We start from the raw sequence: 9,200 nt of genomic DNA, 5'->3' as shown, positions 1-9,200 counted from the left end.
CTTTAGGGTTTTCTAGGTAAACAATTATATCATTAGCAAACAGCGATGGTTTGACTTCCTCTTTACTGATTTGGCTGCACTTTATTTCCTTTTCTTGTTTGATTGCTCTGGGTAGGACTATGCTGAAGCAGAGTGGTGAGAGTGGGCAACCTTGTCTTGTTCCAATTCTCAGAGGGAATGCTTTCAACAGTTCTCCATTATGTTGGCTGTGGGTTTCTCAGAAATAACTTTTATTATGCTGAAGTATGTACTTTGTATGCCAATTTTGCTGAGAGTTTTAGTCATAAAGGGATGAATTTTTTTCTGCATCTATTGAGATGATCATGTGATTTTTGTTTTTAATTCCGTTTATGTAGTGTATCACATTTATTGACTTGTGCATGTTAAAACATCCCTGCATCCCTGGTGTGAAACTCACTTGACCATTTTGGATTATCTTTTCGATATGTTGTTGGATTCGGTTAGCTGGTTTTTTAAGGATTTTAGCATCTATGTTCAACAGGGATATTGGTCTGTAGTTTTCTTTTTTGGTTATATCCTTCCCTGGTTTTGGTATTAGGGTGATACTGGCTTCATAGAATGATTTAGGGAGGGTTCCCTCTTTCCCTATCTTGTGGAATAGTATCAATAGGATTGGTACCAATTCTTGGAATGTCTGGTAGAATTCTGCTGTGTATCTGTCTGGTCCTGGACTTTTTTTTGTTGGTAATTTTTAAATTACCATTTCAACTTCACTGCTTGTTATTGGTATGTTCAGGGTGTCTAATTCTTCCTGATTTAAGCTAGGAGGATTATCTCTTTCCAGGAATATATCCATCTCTTCTAGGTTTTCTAGTTTATGTGTGTAAAGGTATTCATGGTAGCCTTGAATGATCTTTTGTACTTCTGTGGTGTCAGTTGTAATATCTCCTGTTTCATTTCTTTTTTTTTTTTTTTTGTTTTTGTTTTTAATTATTTATTTATTTATTTATTTATTTATTTATTTATTTTTTTTTTATTATACTTTAAGTTCTAGGGTACATGTGCATGACGTTTATATCATGTATAACTCCCCAATGCAATCCCTCCCTCCTCCCCCCTCCCCATGATAGGCCCCAGTGTGTGATGTTCCCCTTCCCGAGTCCAAGTGATCTCATTGTTCAGTTCCCACCTATGAGTGAGAACATGCGGTGTTTGGTTTTCTCTTCTTGTGATAGTTTGCTAAGAATCATGGTTTCCAGCTGCATCCATGTCCCTACAAAGGATGCAAACTCATCCTTTTTTATGGCTGCATAGTATTCCATGGTGTATATGTGCCACATTTTCTTAATCCAGTCTGTCACAGATGGACATTTGGGTTGATTCCAAGTCTTTGCTATTGTGAATAGTGCCGCAATAAACATACGTGTGCATGTGTCTTTGTAGTAGAGTAATTTATAATCCTTTGGGTATATACCCAGTAGTGGGATGGCTGGGTCATATGGTACATCTAGTTCTAGATCCTTGAGGAATCGCCATACTGTTTTCCATAATGGTTGAACTAGTTTACAATCCCACCAACAGTGTAAAAGTGTTCCTATTTCTCCACATCCTCTCCAACACCTGTGGTTTCCTGACTTCTTAATGATTGCCATTCTAACTGGTGTGAGATGGTATCTCATTGTGGTTTTGATTTGCATTTCTCTGATGGCGAGTGATGATGAGCATTTTTTCATGTGTCTGTTGGCTGTATAGATGTCTTCTTTTGAGAAATGTCTGTTCATATCCTTTGCCCACTTTTTGATGGGGTTATTTGTTTTTTTCTTGTATATTTGTTTGAGTTCTTGGTAGATTCTGGATATTAGCCCTTTGTCAGATGAGTAGGTTGCAAGAATTTTTTCCCATTCTGTAGGTTGCCTGTTCACTCTGATGGTAGTTTCTTTAGCTGTGCAAAAGCTCTTTAGTTTAATTAGATCCCATGTGTCAATTTTTGCTTTTGCTGCCGTTGCTTTTGGTGTTTTAGACATGAAGTCCTTGCCCATGCCTATGTCCTGAATGGTACTACCTAGATTTTCTTCTAGGGTTTTTATGGTATTAGGTCTAACATTTAAGTCTCTAATCCATCTTGAATTAATTTTCGTATAAGGGGTAAGGAAAGGATCCAGTTTCAGCTTTCTACTTATGGCTAGCCAATTTTCCCAGCACCATTTATTAAATAGGGAATCCTTTCCCCATTTCTTGTTTCTCTCAGGTTTGTCAAAGATCAGATGGCTGTAGATGTGTGGTATTATTTCTGAGGACTCTGTTCTGTTCCATTGGTCTATATCTCTGTTGTGGTACCAGTACCATGCTGTTTTGGTTACTGTAGCCTTGTAGTATAGTTTGAAGTCAGGTAGCGTGACGCCTCCAGCTTTGTCCTTTTGACTTAGGATTGTCTTGGCAATGCGGGCTCTTTTTTGGTTCCATATGAACTTTAAAGCAGTTTTTTCCAATTCTGTGAAGAAACTCATTGGTAGCTTGATGGGGATGGCATTGAATCTATAAATAACCTTGGGCAGTATGGCCATTTTCACGATATTGATTCTTCCTATCCATGAGCATGGTATGTTCTTCCATTTGTTTGTGTCCTCTTTGATTTCACTGAGCAGTGGTTTGTAGTTCTCCTTGAAGAGGTCCTTGACATCCCTTGTAAGCTGGATTCCTAGGTATTTGATTCTCTTTGAAGCAATTGTGAATGGAAGTTCATTCCTGATTTGGCTCTCTGCTTGTCTGTTACTGGTGTATAAGAATGCTTGTGATTTTTGCACATTAATTTTGTATCCTGAGACTTTGCTGAAGTTGCTTATCAGCTTAAGGAGATTTTGGCTGAGACGATGGGGTTTTCTAAATATACAATCATGTCATCTGCAAACAGGGACAATTTGACTTCTTCTTTTCCTAACTGGATACCCTTGATTTCTTTCTCTTGCCTGATTGCCCTAGCCAGAACTTCCAAGACTATGTTGAATAGGAGTGGTGAGAGAGGGCATCCCTGTCTTGTGCCAGTTTTCAAAGGGAATTTTTCCAGTTTTTGCCCATTCAGTATGATATTAGCTGTGGGTTTGTCATAAATAGCTCTTATTATTTTGAGGTACGTTCCATCAATACCAAATTTATTGAGCGTTTTTAGCATAAAGGGCTGTTGAATTTTGTCAAAAGCCTTTTCTGCATCTATTGAGATAATTATGTGGTTCTTGTCTTTGGTTCTGTTTATATGCTGGATTACGTTTATTGATTTGCGAATGTTGAACCAGCCTTGCATCCCAGGGATGAAGCCCACTTGATCATGGTGGATAAGCTTTTTGATGTGCTGCTGAATCCGGTTTGCCAGTATTTTATTGAGGATTTTTGCATCGATGTTCATCAGGGATATTGGTCTAAAATTCTCTCTTTTTGTTGTGTCTCTGCCAGGCTTTGGTATCAGGATGATGTTGGCCTCATAAAAAGAGTTAGGGAGGATTCCCTCTTTTTCTATTGATTGAAATAGTTTCAGAAGGAATGGTACCAGCTCCTCCTTGTACCTCTGGTAGAATTCAGCTGTGAATCCATCTGGTCCTGGACTTTTTTTGGTGGGTAGGCTATTAATTGTTGCCTCAATTTCAGAGCCTGCTATTGGTCTATTCAGGGATTCAACTTCTTCCTGGTTTAGTCTTGGGAGAGTGTAAGTGTCCAGGAAATTATCCATTTCTTCTAGATTTTCTAGTTGATTTGCGTAGAGGCATTTATAGTATTCTCTGATGGTTGTTTGTATTTCTGTGGGGTCGGTGGTGATATCCCCTTTATCATTTTTTATTGCGTCTATTTGATTCTTCTCTCTTTTCTTCTTTATTAGTCTAGCTAGCGGTCTGTCAATTTTGTTTATCTTTTCAAAAAACCAACTCCTGGATTCATTGATTTTTTGGAGGGTTCCTGTTTCATTTCTAATTGAGCTTGCTTGGATTTTCTCTATTTTTTCTGGGTTAATGGTCTATCAATTTTATTTATCTTATCAAAGAACCAGCTTTTTGTTTCATTTATCTTTTGTATTTTTTCAATTTCATTTAGTTCTGCTCTGATCTTGGGTATTTCCTTTCTTCTGCTGGGTTTGGGTTTGGTTTGTTCTTGTTTCTCTATTTCCTTGACGTGTGACCTTATGTTGTCTGTTGGCGCTCTTTCAGACATTTTAGTGTAGGCATTTACGGCTATGAACTTTCCTCTTAGCACTGCCTTTGCTGTATTCCAGAAGTTTTGATAGGTTGTGTCACTACTGTCGTTCAGTTTGAAGAATTGTTTACTTTCCATCTTGATTTCATTTTTGACCCAGTGCTTGTTCAGGAGCAGGTTATTTAATTTCCGTTGTATTTGCATGGTTTTAAAGGTTCCTTCTGGAGTTGATTTCCAGTTTTATTCCACTGTGGTCTGAGAGAGTGCTTGACATAATTTCAATTTTCTTAAATTTATTGAGGCTCGTTTTGTGGCCTATCATATGGTCAATCTGGGAGAAAGTTCCATGAACTGTTGAATAGAATGTGTATTCTGCCATTGTTGGATGGAATGTTCTGTATATAGCTGATAAGCCCATTTGTTGCAGGGTATAGTTTAAATCTATTGTTTCTTTGTTGACTTTCTGCCTTTATGACCTGTCTAGTGCTATCAGTGGAGTATTGAAGTCCCCCACCATTATCGTGCTACTGTCTATCTCATTTCTTAGGTCTATTAGTAATTGTTTTATAAATTTGGGACCTCCAGTGTTAGGCACATATATGTTTAGGATTGTGATATTTTCCTGTTGGACATGCCTTGTATCATTACATAATGTCCCTTTTTGTCTTTTTACTGCTGCTGATTTAAAGTTTGTTTTGTCTGATAAGAATAGCTACTCCTGCTTCCTTTTGGTGTCCGTTTGCATGAAATGTCTTTTTCTACCCCATTACCTTAAGTTTATGAGTCCTTATGCGTTAGGTAAGTCCCTTGAAGGCAGAAGATAGTTGGTTGGTGAATTCTTATCCATTCTGCAATTGTGTATCTTTTAAGTGGAGCATTTAGGTCACTTATATTCAATGTTAATATTGAGATGTAAGATACCATTCCATTCATCATGCTATTTGTTGCCTGTATACCTTGGTTTTTTGTTTTTTTTTTTTAAATTGTATTTTTGTTTTGTAGGTCCTGTGAGATTTATGCTTTAAAGAGGTTCTGATTTGATGTGTCTCCAATATTTGTTTCAAGATTTAGAGCTCCTTTTAGCAGTTCTTGTAGTGGTGAATTCTCTCAGCACTTGATTTTGGAAAAAGACTGTATCTTTCCTTCATATATGAAGCTTAGTTTTGCTGGATACAAAATTCTTCACTGATAATTGTTTTGTTAGAGGAGGCTGAAAATAGGGCCCCAATCCCTTCTAGCTTGTAGGGTTTCTGCTGATAAATCTGCTGTTAATATGGTAGGTTTTCCTTTTTAGGTTACCTGGTGCTTTTGTATCATAGCTCTTAAGATTCTTTCCTTATTAGATTAACTATTCAGAGTCTATTAACTTTAGATAACCTGATGACAATGTGCCTAGGCAATGATCTTTTTCTTATGAATTTCCCAGGTGTTCTTTGTGCTTCTTGTATTTGGACATCTATGTCTCTAGCAAGGCTAGGGAAGTTTTCCTTGATTATTCCCCCAAATATGTTTTCCAAACTTTTAGAATTGTCTTCTTCCTCAGGAACACCAATTATTCTTAGGATTGGTAATTTAACGTGATCCCAGACTTCTTGGAGGCTTTGTTCATGCTTCCTTATTCTTTTTTCTTTGTCTTCATGGGCTGGGCTAATTTGAAGACCTTGTCTTCAAACTCTGAGTTTGTTTCTTCTACTTGTTTGATTCTATTGCTGAGACTTTCCATAGCATTTTGCATTTCTGTAAGTGTGTCAATTGTTTCTTGAAGTTTTGATTTTTGTTATTTATGCTATTTATTTCATTGAATACTTCTCCCTTCACTTCTCGTATCATTTTTTTGATTTCCTTACATTGGACTTCACCTTTCTCTGGTGTCTCCCTGATTAGCTTAAAACCAACCTCCTGAATTCCTTTTCAGGTAAATCGGGGATTTCTTCTTGGGTTGGATCAATTTCTGGTAAGCTAGTGTGACTTTTGCGGGGGTGTTAAAGAGCATTATTTAGTCATATTACCAGAGTTAGTTTTCTGGTTCCCTCTCATTTGGGTACCTCTATCAGAGGAAAGGTCTAGGGCTGAAGGCTGTTGTTCAGATTCTTTTGTCCCATGAGGTGTTCTCTTGATGTAATACTCTCCCCCTTTTCCTAGGGATGCGGCTTCCTGAGAGCCGAGCTGTAGTGATTGTTATCTCTTTTCTGGATCTAGCCACCCAGCCAGTCTACCAGGCTCTAGGCTGGTACTGGGGGTTGTCTGCATAGAGTCCTGTGATGTGAACTATCTGTGGGTCTCTCAGCCATGGATACCAGCACAGTATTTGGGGTGTCTCCCGGGTCTGGCAGGTGCAATCTGCTTCCTTCAGATGGTATGTGGGTCCTCTTGGGTTTCCTGATTTATTCCTGCAGTCATTCTGGAGCAAAAATTCATGATGTGAGCCTCTACATGCCGCTCTGTCCGTCTGAGTTAGGACTGCAATCTAGTCCTGCCTCCGTCTGCCGTGATCCCTTCTGCCTCTAACCCCTGTCCTGAGGGAATGTGTGACTCCGCTTTGATTCTGACTACTTTTACATCACCTCGACAAGTTCATATTTGTATGTTGAAAGTATTCTGTCTGGGTAACTGGCATTGGCCATTAAGAATCAGAGCTCCCTTACTCTTGGGAAGGAGACTTGCTGAGAAATTCACTCTATACAGGCAACTCCTACTGTTATCAGATATAATGTTGGGCAAAATGCAATAACCATTTAAAAATTACTTTTAGACTAGATAACATTTGAGAGCTAACCTATATTCTTTCCTGAGAGTCATGGAAGATTTAATCAGTTTATTTGCTACCCATCTCTTTTTTTATTTATTTATTTATTTATTTATTTATTATTTATTTATTTTTTTTTTATTTTATTTTTATTATACTTTAAGTTCTAGGGTACATGTGCATGACGTTATATCATGTATAACTCCCCAATGCAATCCCTCCCTCCTCCCCCCTCCCCATGATAGGCCCCAGTGTGTGATGTTCCCCTTCCCGAGTCCAAGTGATCTCATTGTTCAGTTCCCACCTATGAGTGAGAACATGCGGTGTTTGGTTTTCTCTTCTTGTGATAGTTTGCTAAGAATGATGGATTCCAGCTGCATCCATGTCCCTACAAAGGACGCAAACTCATCCTTTTTTATGGCTGCATAGTATTCCATGGTGTATATGTGCCACATTTCTTAATCCAGTCTGTCACAGATGGACATTTGGGTTGATTCCAAGTCTTTGCTATTGTGAATAGTGCCGCATAAACATACGTGTGCATGTGTCTTGTAGTAGAGTAATTTATAATCCTTTGGGTATATACCCAGTAGTGGGATGGCTGTGCTACCCATCTCTTACAGTAAATTATCAATGGTCAAGATTTACAGTCAAATATCTACATAGTATCAAAACAAGTGGAGTAGATAAAAAGCCACATAAGAGCTCCATGAAAGGGAAGGGAATTATGGGCTAGAGAAATCTGGAGGGTTCAGGAAAGACATGAGTCTTTTTAAATTTTTATTTTATATTTTAAAATTTTTATTATATATATTTTTTATATGGAATACTTCACAAATTTGTGCATCATCGTTGTGCAAGGGCCATGCTAATCGCTATATCATTCCAATTTTAGTATATGTGCTGCTGAAGTGAGCATGAGAAGGCTCTAGTTAAGCACATGAGTCTTAACTAGAGCCTTCTATTATGGGTAGAACTTTTTTTACTGATTCTGAGAAACCCACCAAAAATCGTCTAAAAAATCATTCACTTCTTAGCAGTCAATTTATTTTGAAAAATGCATATTAACAAGAAAATGAATTAGATACTTCTTGATTAATTAGCTATCTTTTATGATGAATCTTTAAACAGAAAATTATCCCAGCATTTTGGGAGGCTGAGGTGGGTGTACCTGGGAGATCGAGGCTGTAGTGAGCCGTGAGTACACCACTGCACTCCAGGCTGGGCAACAGAGCAAGACCCTGTCTCCAAAACAAACAAAAAGAAAAATAACAACAACAACAAAAAAAAAAAAAAAAAAAAGAAAGAAAAGAAAATATTCATCTCACATTTTAAACAGAAGCTTTAAAAGTGCGAGTCATTAATTTATTTCCTACTTTCACTGGCAGGATTTCAGGAAAAGAGAACTTTGCTTGATGTATTGTTCTATATAACATTAGTTCAGGAACAAAAATGACTTTCGACCTTTTTACTGGTCTCTTTAGAATTTCTGGCTCAGAAATTTTTCATGAGGAATTTATTTCCCCAATTTTATCAATCAGTTGTAAAACAAAAATATTTAAGTAGTGAAAGAGTTCCTGAACCCAGTAAACCCATCACGCTGATAGGGCTATGACCATGACATTGGAGTTTAATATGTCAAAACTGTTGCAACACGAAGTGAATTTTATCCTCTGGAGAGCTCACAGCTGGTTTATTTTGAGTTTACTAAGATTTCAAACATTCTGGTGAAGTCAACTGCAATCTCCCTTGTTTTCTAAGTGTACATGCTCTGTGTTTGTCTTTGTGGTTGTTGTTAGTGCTAAGACTCATAGTTTATCCCTCAGCCAACATGACTGGAAGCTTTAATTCTCTTTCTTTGGGGTGACTCAATAGCTGAGTGCACATTTGCAATGTTAATAGACTAAACACACCAATTAAGAGGCAGGAATGGTCAGAATGGGTAAAAGTTGCTAGACCCAACTACATATGACTAGGAGAGAAATGTAGAGATACAGATAGCTTGAAAATAAATTGATGGAACAAATTATGTCAAAAAATAGTAAGCATATGAAGGCTGAAGTAGGCTAAATTAACATCAGATAAAACAGACTTTAAGAAAAAGAGTATTGCCAGAGATAAAAAGGAATGACAAAATTATTAATTCATCAGAAGACAAAACAAACATAAATGTGTATGGGCCTAAAACAGAGACTCAAAATATATGAAACAAAAATTGACAGAATTAGAGGGAGAAAATTCCAGAATTTTAGTGGAAGATTTTTATTCACTGTTTCTCAGGATTTGAGAGGACAGCTAGCCAAAAATCAATGTA

The 9,200-nt window shown here is 37.4% G+C and overlaps 1 non-coding gene across 1 annotated transcript; it reads right to left on the bottom strand.

Annotated features, from left to right (window-relative positions):
• Nucleotides 1–7,701: 7,701 nt before the first annotated feature.
• On the bottom strand, nt 7,702–7,805 carry LOC117063109. The gene has a single exon (XR_004428731.1). It is a non-coding gene; the product is annotated as a U6 spliceosomal RNA (small nuclear RNA).
• Between the last annotated feature and the right edge of the window lie 1,395 nt (nt 7,806–9,200).

This window comes from Trachypithecus francoisi, unplaced genomic scaffold (genome assembly GCF_009764315.1).
Source record: "Trachypithecus francoisi isolate TF-2019V2 unplaced genomic scaffold, Tfra_2.0 Lachesis_group17, whole genome shotgun sequence".
Lineage (NCBI taxonomy): Eukaryota > Metazoa > Chordata > Mammalia > Primates > Cercopithecidae > Trachypithecus > Trachypithecus francoisi.
This window is presented reverse-complemented; position numbering and strand designations above follow the sequence as displayed.